Genomic DNA, 14,230 nt, shown 5'->3' on the forward strand with positions numbered 1-14,230 from the left:
CAACAATCCGTTGACCCACCTGGACACAGCCAAATTAGGTGCGTTAGAACAGCGATGGATAGCCCGGTTATCTAATTACAACTTCATAATTAAGTATCGAGCAGGTCGCAAGAATGGAAATGCCGATGCCCTATCCCGGATGCCACACTTGAGAGATGTAGAAGAGGAAACGGGGGAGCTTGAAGAAATTGAACTACCAGCCTTCCATCGTCCCAAGGCAAAACATCATCAGTCAAGTACCTATCAGAAACAACAAGAGGTGAATTTTAATCCGTTAGCACACCATAGATGGGCTGACACCCAAGACAGCAATCCGGCTGTGAAGTTGGTGAAGGAACTGTTGACTGAGCAAAGTGCATATCCCTATGAGGATGCCCCAGAAGAGACGCATCAACTCTGGAAAGAGAGAGGCAAAATGTTCCTGTATCAAGGGAAGCTCTGTAGAAGATACACCAATCCGAAAACACATGAATTGGTTTGGCAGATTATTGTGCCTAAACAAGATGTGAAGATGGTCCTCGAAGCTTACCATAATGGTGCTGGTCACTTCGGTTGGAAAAAGTTAGAAGTACTTCTAAGAGAAAGATTTTATTGGGTCGGGATGAGAAAATCAATCGAACAGTGGTGCAGAAATTGTGGCCCGTGTAACCTCAGAAGAAACGATCAAAAGAACCAAAGAGCACCAATGCAGCCCATAATCACCAAACAACCACTTGAACTTGTAGCCATGGACCACGTGAAGTTGACACCAAGCCAGTCCGGCTATGTCTATGCCTTGACCATCGTGGACCATTATTCACGTTTCTTGGTAGTAGTACCCGTAAAAGATCTGACAGCAAAAACAGCAGCCAAAGCGTTCCAAACGTACTTTTGTAGACCCCATGGATATCCGGAACAGGTTCTCACCGACCAAGGTACAGCCTTTGAATCAGAGATCTTCAGAGAATTCTGTAATATGTATGGTTGCAAAAAGATCCGGACGACGGCCTATCATCCACAAACAAACGGCTTATGCGAGAAGATGAACCATATTGTAATAGACCTACTAAAGACTTTACCTGAGACAGAAAGGAATCAATGGCCAGAGAAATTGCCTGACTTGGTGGATCTGTATAATCATGTCCCGGTGAGCTCCACCAACTGAACCCCAGCTTACCTTATGCGTGCAAGACCCGGCCAATTACCAATCGATCTAGAAATGGGAATTCTGAAACCAGACGCAGAAGTTCAAGACTCCAATTGGGATATCATACGGCAAAAGCAGTATCGCCAAGTGCAAGAGAGTGTGGAAAGAAGCCTTCAGCAAACTAGAGAAAGACAAGAGCGAACTTTCAACCAGAATGCTCTAGCGACCCCATTAAGACCGGGTGACCAAGTGCTCAAGAGAAATCGTCGAACCAATAAACTGGACAATCAGTGGGAAGCCGTACCCTACACAGTTTTACCAACAAGAGTGGATAATCCTAAAATGTGTCTCATTAGCAAAAACGGAGGCTTAACATCTGTACTAGTGTCAAGAGACAATCTTAAATTATGTCCGGAAGCATTGAAAGAGCCAGACGTTGTCCAGCCAGAACCAGAAGTTATTCAACCCATACAGGTTCAACCAGTAAAGGAAAAAGAAGAGGAAGTGTATGACATCTGTATAGGAGACTTTCCCAAAACCCTACTAACATACCATGGTGCAGTAGTGGTTCCCATGGTGGCCTTTTACCCAACACCGAACCCAATACCAGAAGTCCCAAGACAGGAAGAGGCTGACCCCGTACTACAGGAGGTTCCAGGCCAGGAAGAACAGATTCCTGGTCAGAGTAATCCCATTCACGGTGGACTTGCCAACTCTATAGTCGTGGAATTATCTTTAGCAGAGCGGGCAGATACTACATCCGCAGTAGACAGTAGTACACCACATGAAGAGACACCGCTATTACGTAGATCACAGCGTAGTACCCAGGGTCAATTACCGGCCAGGTATGCAGATTACCAACTATAAAGCTCATAATGTGAATTGTATATATGTTATGCCGTATATAGTTAAACAGAAAATGTAGTATAGTCATTGCTATCAGTCTGCAACGTTTAAGCCCAGTGCCTACAGAGACTTGTCTGTATGAACTTATTGCATATTCTTGAACTTTTTATCAGCCCGGAGGCACTAAATCAAAGCTCCGGAAAGACTGCTTTTTGAACTTTGCTTTTTGCTCTTTTTGAACTTTCTTTAGACTTTATATTGATAACTCCGTTGGAAAAATGGAACTAAATTCCTGGACACTAAGTACAGTGCCGTTCCTAATACCTTCAAGGATAGAACTGTATTAATGGACGTTATTTGAAGTGACTTTTTACAGAACTCTATTTTTGTTTCCTTGAGTGGTTTTTGTAACTTTTCATTTTTAAGACTCTGTACATATTAATTGTTATTTCAAAATGTTATTGTCCCACAGTCCCGGAGTACTGTTCTTAACTAAGGGGGAATGTGGCACCCCTAGGGGTATTTGCCACAAAAATAGGTACTGACAGTAAGTACAAATACTAAAATAGCAAGACTGCACTACCACCTCCGGCCAGAAGGGGGAGCTCCAGAGACTCCCCTTGATCCATTCTGGTCTGAGAGAAGAAATGGCAGTTGGGCCAAGGAGCTGATAGTGAGAGGTCATACAGTTGAATCTCTAACAGCCCTGTGACTGTTACCAGGCCTAAATCACCGGCCTGAGGAGAAGAGGGATAGAGAAAAAGGACATTGTGAGAACCGGGTAGCATTAATCACTACCCAGAACAGGCGCAAAGACGGATACCGGATCCGTGGCTGTATTCATTATATATAATACAGCAACCGGAAAAACGTGAGGTGATATCAGCTTCACTAGGGTCGGATGCAGCAACAGACACAGAGTTCAGCGGTACTCCCAGAGGGGGTAAACCGATAAAAGGACTCGGGTTGCCCGTCGAACCAGGACCCGGAGGGGACAGTTTGGGCCGGCAGCCAGTTCACATACAGCAGCAGGGCCACACAGAAATTGCGCACAATAAGAGGCGAAGACCCCGGCAGGGTCAAAGTAACTCAGAGTTCCCATACAGACTCCGGTGACAGGACTGGTTGTAAATCCTTTTATGTTAAAGTAAACTGGTTAAACGTTTTAGTGCCTCAGTCTTTCATTTGGACAATAGCCATCTATCCAGGATCGAGATCGTCACCGCTGGGAGAACCTGCTGCTGATCAAGTAAGTGCCTGTCCCCTCATGATACCCCTTACACTGTGCATTGCCTGAGGCCACAGCACCGGGTCAAGCCACCCGTGACATCCCCCTCAAAGAGACAGACTCCATTGGTCCGGTGCTGGGTATCCCGGTCTCCTGGGCGTCACATACCCTTAACTGCTGGGCACCGTTCAAAGGCATATCGGTGGTCGTTAAGGGGTTAAACAACAGTTTGGGGGGAATTTTTTTTTCCATTTTAACAAATTTTTAGCGACATCAGGGGCTCTCCAAATGCGACATGGTATCTGCTAATTATTCCAGCAAATTTTGCTTTCAAAAAGTAAAATGGCACTCCAAGCCCTGCTGTGCACTTAAACAGTAGTTTTCATCCACATATTTGCCATCAGAGTTCTCAGGAGAAATTGCACAACAATTTGTGTGGTGCTATGTCTCTTGTTACCTTTATGAAAATGCAAAATTTGGGACTAAAATACATTTTTGCAGGAAAAAATGTGATTTTTTTTCTTTTCATGGTTCAATATTAAAAACTTCTAAATAGCACCTGGGAGTTCAAGGTGCTCACAACACATCTACAGGGCTTCTCACAAAATTAGAATATCATCAAAAAGTTTATTTATTTCAGTTCTTCAATACAAAAAGAGGAACTCATACAGTATATGATATAGAGTCATTACAGAGTGATCTATTTCAAGTGTTTAATTCTGTTAATGTTGATGAATATGGCTTACAGCCAAAGAAAACAAAAAGTCATTATCTCAGCAATGGACTGTCAGCTTCCTAAGAGTGTTGATACCTCCTCTCTGTGTGTGCCATACGTGGGGGTAGTCAACCCTGGAAGCTCTGAAGTCACAGCTGCTATTATCTTGGTGGGTCAGTGGAAGAGTGAAACTTTGCACCATTTTTGGAATTTTGTTGGGACTGTTCTATGTGTTACTGGCCTCTTTTGTGGTTCAATAAAGTATTGTCACCATGTTTTACCATCACTTTGTGTTGTATGAGTAGTATCATTGTAAATTGTAAAACTTGGCCTGGTCATGAATATGCCAACAGGCTTGGGGGGTAAAGGGTTTAATACAAAAAATGAAGAATTTATATGTATGGAAAAATGTTGCAACTGTAAAGTGCAACTTAAAAAGCCATCCCTGGACCAGAACTGCACGGCTAACTACAGACCTGTCTCTAACCTTTTCTTCATATCTAAACTCCTGGAACACTTGGTCCACTCCCGTCTAATCCACTATCTCTCGGATAACTCTCTTCTTGACCCCTTCCAATCTGGTTTCTGCTCTTTACACTCCACTGAAACTGTCCTCACTAAAGTCTCTAATGATATAATGACAGCTAAATCCAAAGGTCATTGCTCTCTGCTAATTCTCCTGGATCTTTCTGCTGCATTTGATACTGTGGATCACCAGCTTCTTCTCACTATGCTCTGCTCTATAGGCCTCAAGGACACAGCCCTCTCCTGGTTCTCCTCCTACCTCTCTGACCACTCCTTCATTGTGTCTTTTGCCGGCTCTTCTTCCTCTCCTCGTCCCCTTACTATCCGGGTTCCGCAGGGCTCAGTCCTGGGCCCCCTCCTTTTCTCTCTATACACTGCCCCTATTGGACAAACAATCAGCAGATTTGGGTTCCAGTACCATCTCTATGCTGATGACACCCAATTATACACTTCTTCCCCTGACATCACCCCCGCTCTAATTCAAAATACCAAGGATTGTCTGTCTGCTGTCTCTAACATCATGTCCTCCCTCTATCTGAAACTAAATCTCCCCAAAACTGAACTACTAGTGTTTCTCCCTTCTACTAACCTCACTCTACCCAACATCGAAATTACCCTGGAGGGTTCAACCATAACTCCCAAGCAGCATGCCCGCTGTCTTGGGGTCATATTCGACACCGAACTTTCCTTTACTCCCTATATCCAATCACTCACTTGCTCCTGTCACCTGCATCTTAAAAACATCTCCAGAATCCGACCTTTGCTCACCTTTGAAACTGCTAAGACTCTTACTGTCGCTCTTATTCATTCTCGTCTGGATTACTGCAACTCTCTTCTGATCGGTCTCCCTCTTACCAAACTTTCTCCTCTCCAATCCATCTTGAACGCGGCAGCCAGGGATATATTTCTGTCCAGCCGCTTCACCGATGCCTCCATCTTGTGCCAGTCATTACACTGGCTACCCATTCGCTACAGGGTCCAGTATAAACTCCTCTCTCTCACCCACAAAGCTCTCCACAGTTCTGCACCGCCTTATATCTCCTCTCTCATCTACGTCTATCGCCCTACACGTGCCCTCCGTTCTACAAATGACCTAAGACTAACATCCCCCGTAATCTGAACCTCGCACCTCCGTCGCCAAGACTTCTCTCGTGCTGCGCCAGCTCTCTGGAATGCACTTCCCCAGACGATCAGACTGATACCTAGCCCGACCTATTCAAGCGCGCTTTAAAAACCCATCTCTTCAAACAAGCCTACCACATCCACTACTCAGTCCTGTTCCCTCCTTCCAAATATTATCTGCATGTGAATCTGCACCCTACTATTCATCTGTCTCCACACCCTCCATGCACATGATAACTGCACTTGATACTTGACTATTGCACTTAAACACACGGGCTGATGACCGGATCATGCAGCTTTGTATGAAAATCCCTATTTATTATAATTGCCAGACCTGAAATAACAAGCACTTTTCACCTATTGTGTCTCCCCATTTCCTTGTAGATTGTAAGCTTGCGAGCAGGGACCTCACCCCTAATTTCACTGTTTAAATTGTCTTAAGTTGTACTGAATTTATTGTCTGTACATGTCCCCGCTTAACTGTAAAGTGCTGCGGAATATGTTGGCGCTATATAAATAAAAATTATTATTATTATATAAAAAAATAGATATGAAACAATACATAAATAGAAACCTTAAACATAAGATATCAAATAAATATGTTCTTTATAGCGCTAGAATTTCTTTAGTGTCATAGTGTATTTAATGATACTGTAAACTAGAATTCATATTTTCTAACAATGTATTATCTAATTTATTCTGATATACTAATGTTTATCAGATATAGATGTTCTGATGACATGTTGCACAGAAGGAAGGTTAAGTGAAAACTTTCCTCCTAACCAAATGTTCCTTGAAGCCACAAGAGATTTTCCAAGCCGAGACACTAATATGTCCCGTAATTAAGAAATAATGGGCTTTCTAAAGTGATTTATTTCCATAGATTTAATGTCAGTGCTGAAAAGCTCTAATTTAAATTGTTGTAGATCTCCAGTGTAACAGTGTGATAAATCACCTTTGAGATCGCTTTGAATAAACACTGTAGACAAGACTGAACTGCAAGTCACTTCTTACAGTAAAATGGCAAAATAAAATATTTTCTTTTGTGATATTTTCTGAATTCTTGCAATTTGCATAAAAATGCCTTCCATGTGGAGATTTTTTTTTTCTGCCCACAAAGAAATATTTAGTTTAAAACATGTCTTTCTGTTGATAAAATTGCTTTCTGGAGTTTTAGTATTATACTAAAGAATAACAAATGTTTTTTTTTTGCTAGAAAATGGTACATATGACAATTGTTTCTCTTTCACTTGGGGAAAAACTGCAATTTAATGTAAAGTGTCAGCAAATTGTGTCCTGTGAGTCATTTTCTCATATCTATAAATTTATGTAAATTGTGAACTAACCCAAAGTTTGCAGTAAAAAGTTTGCAATTTTCAGCTTATGTTATTGGACTTACAATAAATATAAATGAAAACCTACAGCATTGAGAAACTGCAAGGGGCAATTAAAACATAACTAAGCACTCTCATTTTTAATGCTAATTTTATCCGTTTAAGAGTTATATAAATTTGCAAATCACTGTATTAAGCAATTTGACTTGAGTCTTTTAAAAAAAATTGCATCTAAGAGACTTCCAAACCGCTGCTTACTCTTTAAGGCTCATTCAGATGTCCATGTGTCCCTGCTTGATTTTGGACTGGCCGCAGGTGGTATTACCAATGCGTGTCAAACTCATACAAATGAATGAAGCTGTCATGCTTAAGTCGGGAAATCAACAAACCAGTTTGTGATTGATTGCAGTCCATGACGGGACCAAGATCCACAAATGTCTGCATGAGAACCTTAGAAGGAGGATTGCACTGTGTGTCCTGCATAAGCCTTACTACATTGTATGACTCCTGCATTGTGCTATTCATAGTAACTCCTCCAGCACAGCAAAGTACTGTAATGTGTATGCGCTGGCGCTCTTTGACCTTTCCCCATGCACGCGCTTTATAGTACTTTGCTGTAGGTCTGTTGAGTCATAGTCGTGAATTTGGAGTGTGAGTCCATTTTGGTGGAGTTGGAGTTGGTATAAAATGGACTGACTCCGATTCCTAAAATATATAATAAAATGAGTACAGTAGATCAATGTATTATATGGTGTAAATGTTTTCATAAGAATTTTGGAAAGTTTTGAATTGTCCTTTAAATGTTCGTGATCTAAGGATCTCGGCTTTTAGATAACATGAATCTGTGTTGCACTTTATGCACATGCTCAGTAGTGACCAGTGCTGAGGAGTCGGAGTCAGAGAAATTGCAGTCAGAGATGACGGTTTTGCTTGCCAACTCCACAGCCATGTTTTGCTGTACCCTCGGAAAGGCCAAAAAAAAGTCTGCCTGCGAAGGAGTATACTGTGTGGATGACATAGGATGTGAAATAAGAAATAAATCACATAACTTCTCTGTACTTTGCATTGTTAAGCAAGCATAGCACACTAATGGCACGCTGATGCAATATGTGGGCTCTCCGTGTGTTTCACAGACCCACAGACTTGTATTAGGTCCTTTTCATCAATGAAGTCAGAATAAAAACAGACATGTCTACCTGTGTTTTGTACTTTAACGTACATAGCACCATTGGTTATAATGGGTATTTGTGGTATCCGTGAAAAAAAATGGATACCTCAAGGACTGGAAAAACGGATGAGTGAATTAGGCATAAAACTGTTTCATTATTTCACCTATACAGTGAGCACCGCTGGATCAACAATATGGGATGTACCAGATGAAGGGGGCCCACTGATTAGCTAAAAATACTGCTACAGGGACATCCAGAACTGGATGCCTTGTGCAGGCATGTACTACGGAGGACAGAAAATGGATTTGAATCCGATATTGCAGCCAGCATGCAACCCCGTCTCTATGGCTGAAAATTGTTCCCTCCAAATTCAGGTGACGGAGTCCCTTTAAGTCCCATGCTGTCCATTTCCTTGTGATCGTCCTTGAGATGGTTTTACTCCTTTATTGGAGTCCAGCTGTGCTTAATTAAACTGATAGGACTTGATTTGTAAAGGCACGCACCTGTCTATATAAGACAAATAAATACCAACAGACAGGAAGGCATACACAAGCAGGGATCACCATATAAATTAACAAATTTTATTGACACACACTACACCACAAAAAAGCAAAAAAAGTTTTTTAAAAACATTTAAAATCCAAAGAAATAATACAAGCAACAGGAGCTACAGTTTTGCCTAGAATACTAGAGATGGAGTATATAACTGATTTATCTCAGCAGATTTAGAAATGACTGATGTGAGACGCACAAATGTACAGGGCAGATTACAAGCTGTTACCAGTGTCGGGTACATAGGATTATTAAGGTTTGCACCAAATACAATGCAGTAGAAATAAAGAATACAATAATAATAAATAACATCAATATTGATATCCAAAACTGGAACCCTTGGTAAAGGCTCCTCACATTTAGTCAAGGAAGAGCTCCAAACAAAGTGTGGTCAATGTAGATAAACATACAATATATCTTAACAATCTTCAAGATTTTAATATTTTCACTCAACACTAGACTATTAAATAAAGATCCCCACAAAATACCATGTAAATCATAGAGCTCCCTAAAGAGCTGTCTAAGTCTAGGGATCCATTACAATCAATACTGCCCTGTCAATTATGAATTTATATACCAGCCAGGAACATATCCCAGCTAGACAGGCTTATAGAGCAGCGAATATAAAATGCAGTCCACAAGTACAGGCATAGATACCGACTCCTGTAACAAACCGACGCGTGACGTCACCGTGACTTCATCATGGGTGAAGAAAGGTATAGTTTATCTACGTTGACCACACTTTGTTTGGTGCTCTTCCTTGACTAAATGTGAGGAGCCTTTAGCAAGGATGGCAGTTTTGGATATCAACATTGATGTTATTTATTATTATTATTCTTTATTCCTACTGCATTGCATTTGGTGCCAACCCTTAATAATCTTATGTACCCGACACTAGTAACAGCTTGTAATCTGCCCTGTACATTTGTGTGTCTCACATCAGTCATTTCTAAAACTGCTGAGATAAATTAGTTATACACTCCATCTCTAGTTTTCTAGGCAAAACTGTAGCTCCTGTTGCTTGTATTATTTCTTTGGATTTTAAATGTTTTTAAAAAACTTTTTTGTTCTTTTGTTGTTTAGTGTGTACCAAAAAAATGTGTTAATTTATATGGTGATCGCTGCTTGTGTATGCCTTCCAGTCTGTTGGTATTTATTTGGTTAAAATTAAACATACTGCAGGTGGATCCCTATTTTTGTTTTGATATGGATTTATTCTGTGTGATGGTGCCTGCCGCCATTTGGTAAAATAACCTGTCTATATAAGATGTCACAGTGCATGTCAGACCAAATGGGAATCATGAGGTCAAAGGAACAGTCCAAGGAGCTCAGAGACAGAATTGTGGCAAGGCACAGATCTGACCAAGGATACAACAGAATTTCTGCAGTACTCAAGGTTCCTAAGAGCACAATGGCCTCCATAATCCTTAAATGGAAGAAGTTTGGGACCACCAGAAGTCTTCCTAGACCTGGCTGTCCAGCCAAACTGAGAAATCGTGGAAGAAGAGCCTTGGTGAGAGAGTTAGAGAAGAACCCCAAGATCACTGTTGCTGAGCTCCAGAGATGCAGTAGGGAGATGGGAGAAAGTTCCACAACTATCACTTCAGCCCTCCACCAGTCAGGCCTTTATGGTCAGTGGCAGAAGCCTCTCCTCAGTGCAAGACGTATGAAAGCCTGCATAGAGTTTGCTGAAAAAACACATGAAGGACTCCCAGACTATGAGAAATAACATTTTCTGGTCTGATGAAATGAAGTTAGAACTTTTTGGTGATAATTCTAAGCGGTATGTGTGGAGAAAGCCAGGCACTGCCCATCACCTGTCCAATACCATCCCAACAGTGAAACATGGTGGTGGCAATATCATGCTATGGGGGTGTTTTTCAGCTGCAGGGACAGGACGACTGGTTGCCACTGAAGGAAACATGAATGCGGCCAAGTACAGAGATATCCTGGATGAAAACCTCTTCCAGAGTGCTCTGGACATCCGACTTGGCCGAGGGTTAACCTTCCAGCCAGACAATGACCCCAAGCACACAGCTAAAATAATAAAGGAATGGCTTCAGAACAACTCTGTGACAATTCTTAACTGGTCCAGCCAGAGCCCTGACCTCAACCCAATTGAGCAGCTCTGGAAATGGCTGTCCACCAACGTTCACCATCCAACCTGACAGAACTGGAGAGGATCTGCAAGGAAGAATTAGCAGAGGATACGCAAATCCAGGTGTGAACAATTTGTTGCACCATTCCCAAGAAGACTCATAGCTGTACTAGCTCAAAAGGGTGCTTCTACTCAATACAGAGCAAAGGGTCTGAATACTTATGACCATGTGATATTTCAGTTTTTCTTTTTTAATAAATTTGCAAAAAATTTTACATTTCTGTTTTTTTTCAGTCAAGATGGGGTGCAGAGTGTACATTAATGTGAAATAAATGAACTTTTTTTAATTTACCAAATGGCTGCAATGAAACAAAGAGTGAACATTTTTAAAGGGTCTTAATACTTTCTGTAACCACTGTACATTGCAGATGAGTACTGTATTTCCTCTTCCTTCAAAAATATGCACTGCAGTACATGGCAGCAGCAACAAAGCAATGTGCAGGACCACCTACCCACCGTCCACCATGCAGAGATGTAAACTGCTACTAGTGTGAACGATGACGGAACAAAGCAGCAAGCATTCTTCTTACATGCACTGTGTTAATGCCACACAGTGGGATCAGAACATTGAGTGCCAAGCTCTGTAACATCACAGAGAGATACTGCGCTAAGTATGCTAAGTACTATACCCTGTTAACATCACAGGGAAGTTAGCAAATGGATTGAGCTAACTCTGCAACTAAATTGTGCTAACACCACCCTTCAATAAAGCAGATGCTCAGCTGAAAGGAAGAACTCTTATGACTCTAGGTGCATTACCCTGTTGCCTTCATAGAGAAGTATAGCATAGGGTTGAGCTTGCTCTGTAACTGAACTGTGCTAACCGCACACACGAACAAAACAGATGCTAAGCCAAGCGGCAAGTTACCCCAGTCCTGATGCTACTGAACCTGTACCTGACCGGTACCTTAGGCATGTAGCAGACTAAGACTCAGGTGCTGAGCCATGGGTACAAAGCCGCATAAATGTGCAACCTGCCTGCCAACATGTACACACACAGCATAAAAGAACATATGCAACATGCAGACAGAGTGGTAGAGTATCCACCCACACACACCAAGCATACATGACAAAACCATGCCCGTGTGCACCGTCGAGAGCCTTTTATATGCTAGGCTCCACCCCAAACACTCATGCCCAGTTGGTTGTGGCGTCGCCCACTGGTCAATCCGGAGCTGCCACATTACCAGAGCATCTAACGTCTGACCACCAATAAGACGGTGCCACATCACGGACATGCACAGAAAGGTGATTTCTGGACTTAGATTCCAGAGCACAAGGCTGCACCTGTATAATACTGATTGCCATAGACTTGGCTGGAGAGCCAGCAGTAACCAAACGTATACCATGAGCCTGAGCAACACGCTGGGACCGACCTCTGTGCAGAGCAGCAACCACAGTGGCTGGACCTGAATGAGAGACTACAGTACCAGACAATGCTTGGGATGCTTGGGATCTATCCCACGCAGCAGGAGAATCTCAACACCTAACAATCGCATAAAAAAAGATGCCAAAAGGAGTGAGGTTCCTGCTCGCAAGCTTACAATCTATGAGGAAATAGGGGAGACAGGAAATGAAGATGGTAACAGTTGCTTGTATTGTACGGTCACCAATAAATATGTATAAGAAACACAGGGGGCTAATAAGTGCATGTTAAGTGTGTGAACAGATGATATGAGGGTTCTTGCTTTAAAGAAAATTTAGCATGGACAAAACAAGAAAAGATAGATATGTATATTGATATGCCAGTCAATAGAAATGCATTTTTAGGGCATAATCAACATAAAGTGTCCTGGGTAATGCATTCCAAAGATTTGGCATAGCTCATGAGAAGTCTTGGAGATGGTGGAGATGGGAGTGGGAGGTTTGGATTATTGAGATTGTTAATCTTAGGTCTTTAATCCTAAATCATATTGCACGACTCGTTAAAGGGTTGATTGTGACTTGTAGGATCGCTACTTCCAACAGGTGGTGCTAAAGAGTTTAAATCCTCTTTTTCTCAGAAGAGGCAATTTGCATATTATATTTCCCAGAGGAGCATTGCACGGCGATAAAGCCTCCTTACCTTGACAAGCCAGAGATGGTATGTCACTCTCCATAAGGAGAAACGATACCCCTTAGACCCCAGTCCAGAGCCTCTCACCTAGCCAAATCAGTTCTCATGCTTTGCACTGACGAGGCCAACAGCCCGAAACACCGTGTCTGCGAATTGAGATATTGATTTGGCTTTTATCCTAAGTCATATTGCACGACTCGTTAAAGGGTTGATTGTGACTTGTAGGATCGCTACTTCCAACAGGTGGCGCTACAGAGTTTAAGTCCTCTTTTTCTCAGAAGAGGCAATTTGCATAATCTTAGGTCATTAGCAGAATGGTGGGCACAGTAAGGTAGTAAACTAATATGAGTGAAGAGATGTAGGGTGGTGCTGAAGCATGTAGCACTTTTTGGATGAGAGTGATGAGTTTATATTAAACTCTGTATCAGATGGGCAACCAGTGAAATGACTGGCACAGGGTAGAGGCATCAGTGTAGTGCTTGGCGACGAATATGATCCTGGCTGTTGCATTCAATACAGATTGGAGAATGGAGAGTTTAATAAGACTGATACCAATTAGTAGAGAGTTACAATAGTCCAGATGAGAATGAATAAGAGCAACAATAAGAGTTTTTGCAATGTCAAATGTAAGAAAAGATTGAATTTTAGAAATGTTTTTGAGGTGTAGATTATATGAGCCGGCGAATGAAGGAAAGATTTGAATCAAGTATGATCCCAGGACAGCGGGTATGTTGTTGGGGAGTAATGGTAAAACCATACACGGAAATGGCAATATTGGGCACATGGAGGTTAGTAGAGGGAGTAAACATAAGGAGTTCAGTTTTTGACAAGTTTAGTGTCAGATAGATGGAGGATATGATGTTAGAGACAGCACGAACGCAATCACAGATGTTTTGTAATGATGCAGGTGTGATGTCAGAAGTGGAGGTGAATAATTTAGTATCATTGGCATAGAGTTGGTACTGTAAACCAAATCTACTGATTATTTGATCATTAGAGGCAGTATACAAGGAGAATAGGAGGGGGCCTAGGACTAATCTTTGAGGAACAGTAAGGGGAAAAGGAGAGAAAGAGGAGCCAGTAAAAGATACAGTGAAGGAGCAGTCAGAGAGATTAGAAGAGAATCAGGAGAGAATGGTGTCCTTGAGGCTAATAGAGCAGAGCATAGTGAGGAGGAGCTGGTGATCCACAACATTGAACGCTACAGAGGATCTAGGAGAATCAGCATGGAGTAGTGATTACTATATTTAGTTGTTAGTATATCATTAGAGATTTTAGTGAGTGCAATTTCAATAGAGTGTAATGAGCAGAAACCAGATTCTAGAGTCAAGAATAGAGTTATCTGAAAGATAGTGGATTAGACAGGAGAGGAGTTTAGAGATGAAGGGAAAATTAGATG

This window comes from Ranitomeya imitator, chromosome 4, assembly GCF_032444005.1.
Source record: "Ranitomeya imitator isolate aRanImi1 chromosome 4, aRanImi1.pri, whole genome shotgun sequence".
Classification (NCBI taxonomy): domain Eukaryota; kingdom Metazoa; phylum Chordata; class Amphibia; order Anura; family Dendrobatidae; genus Ranitomeya; species Ranitomeya imitator.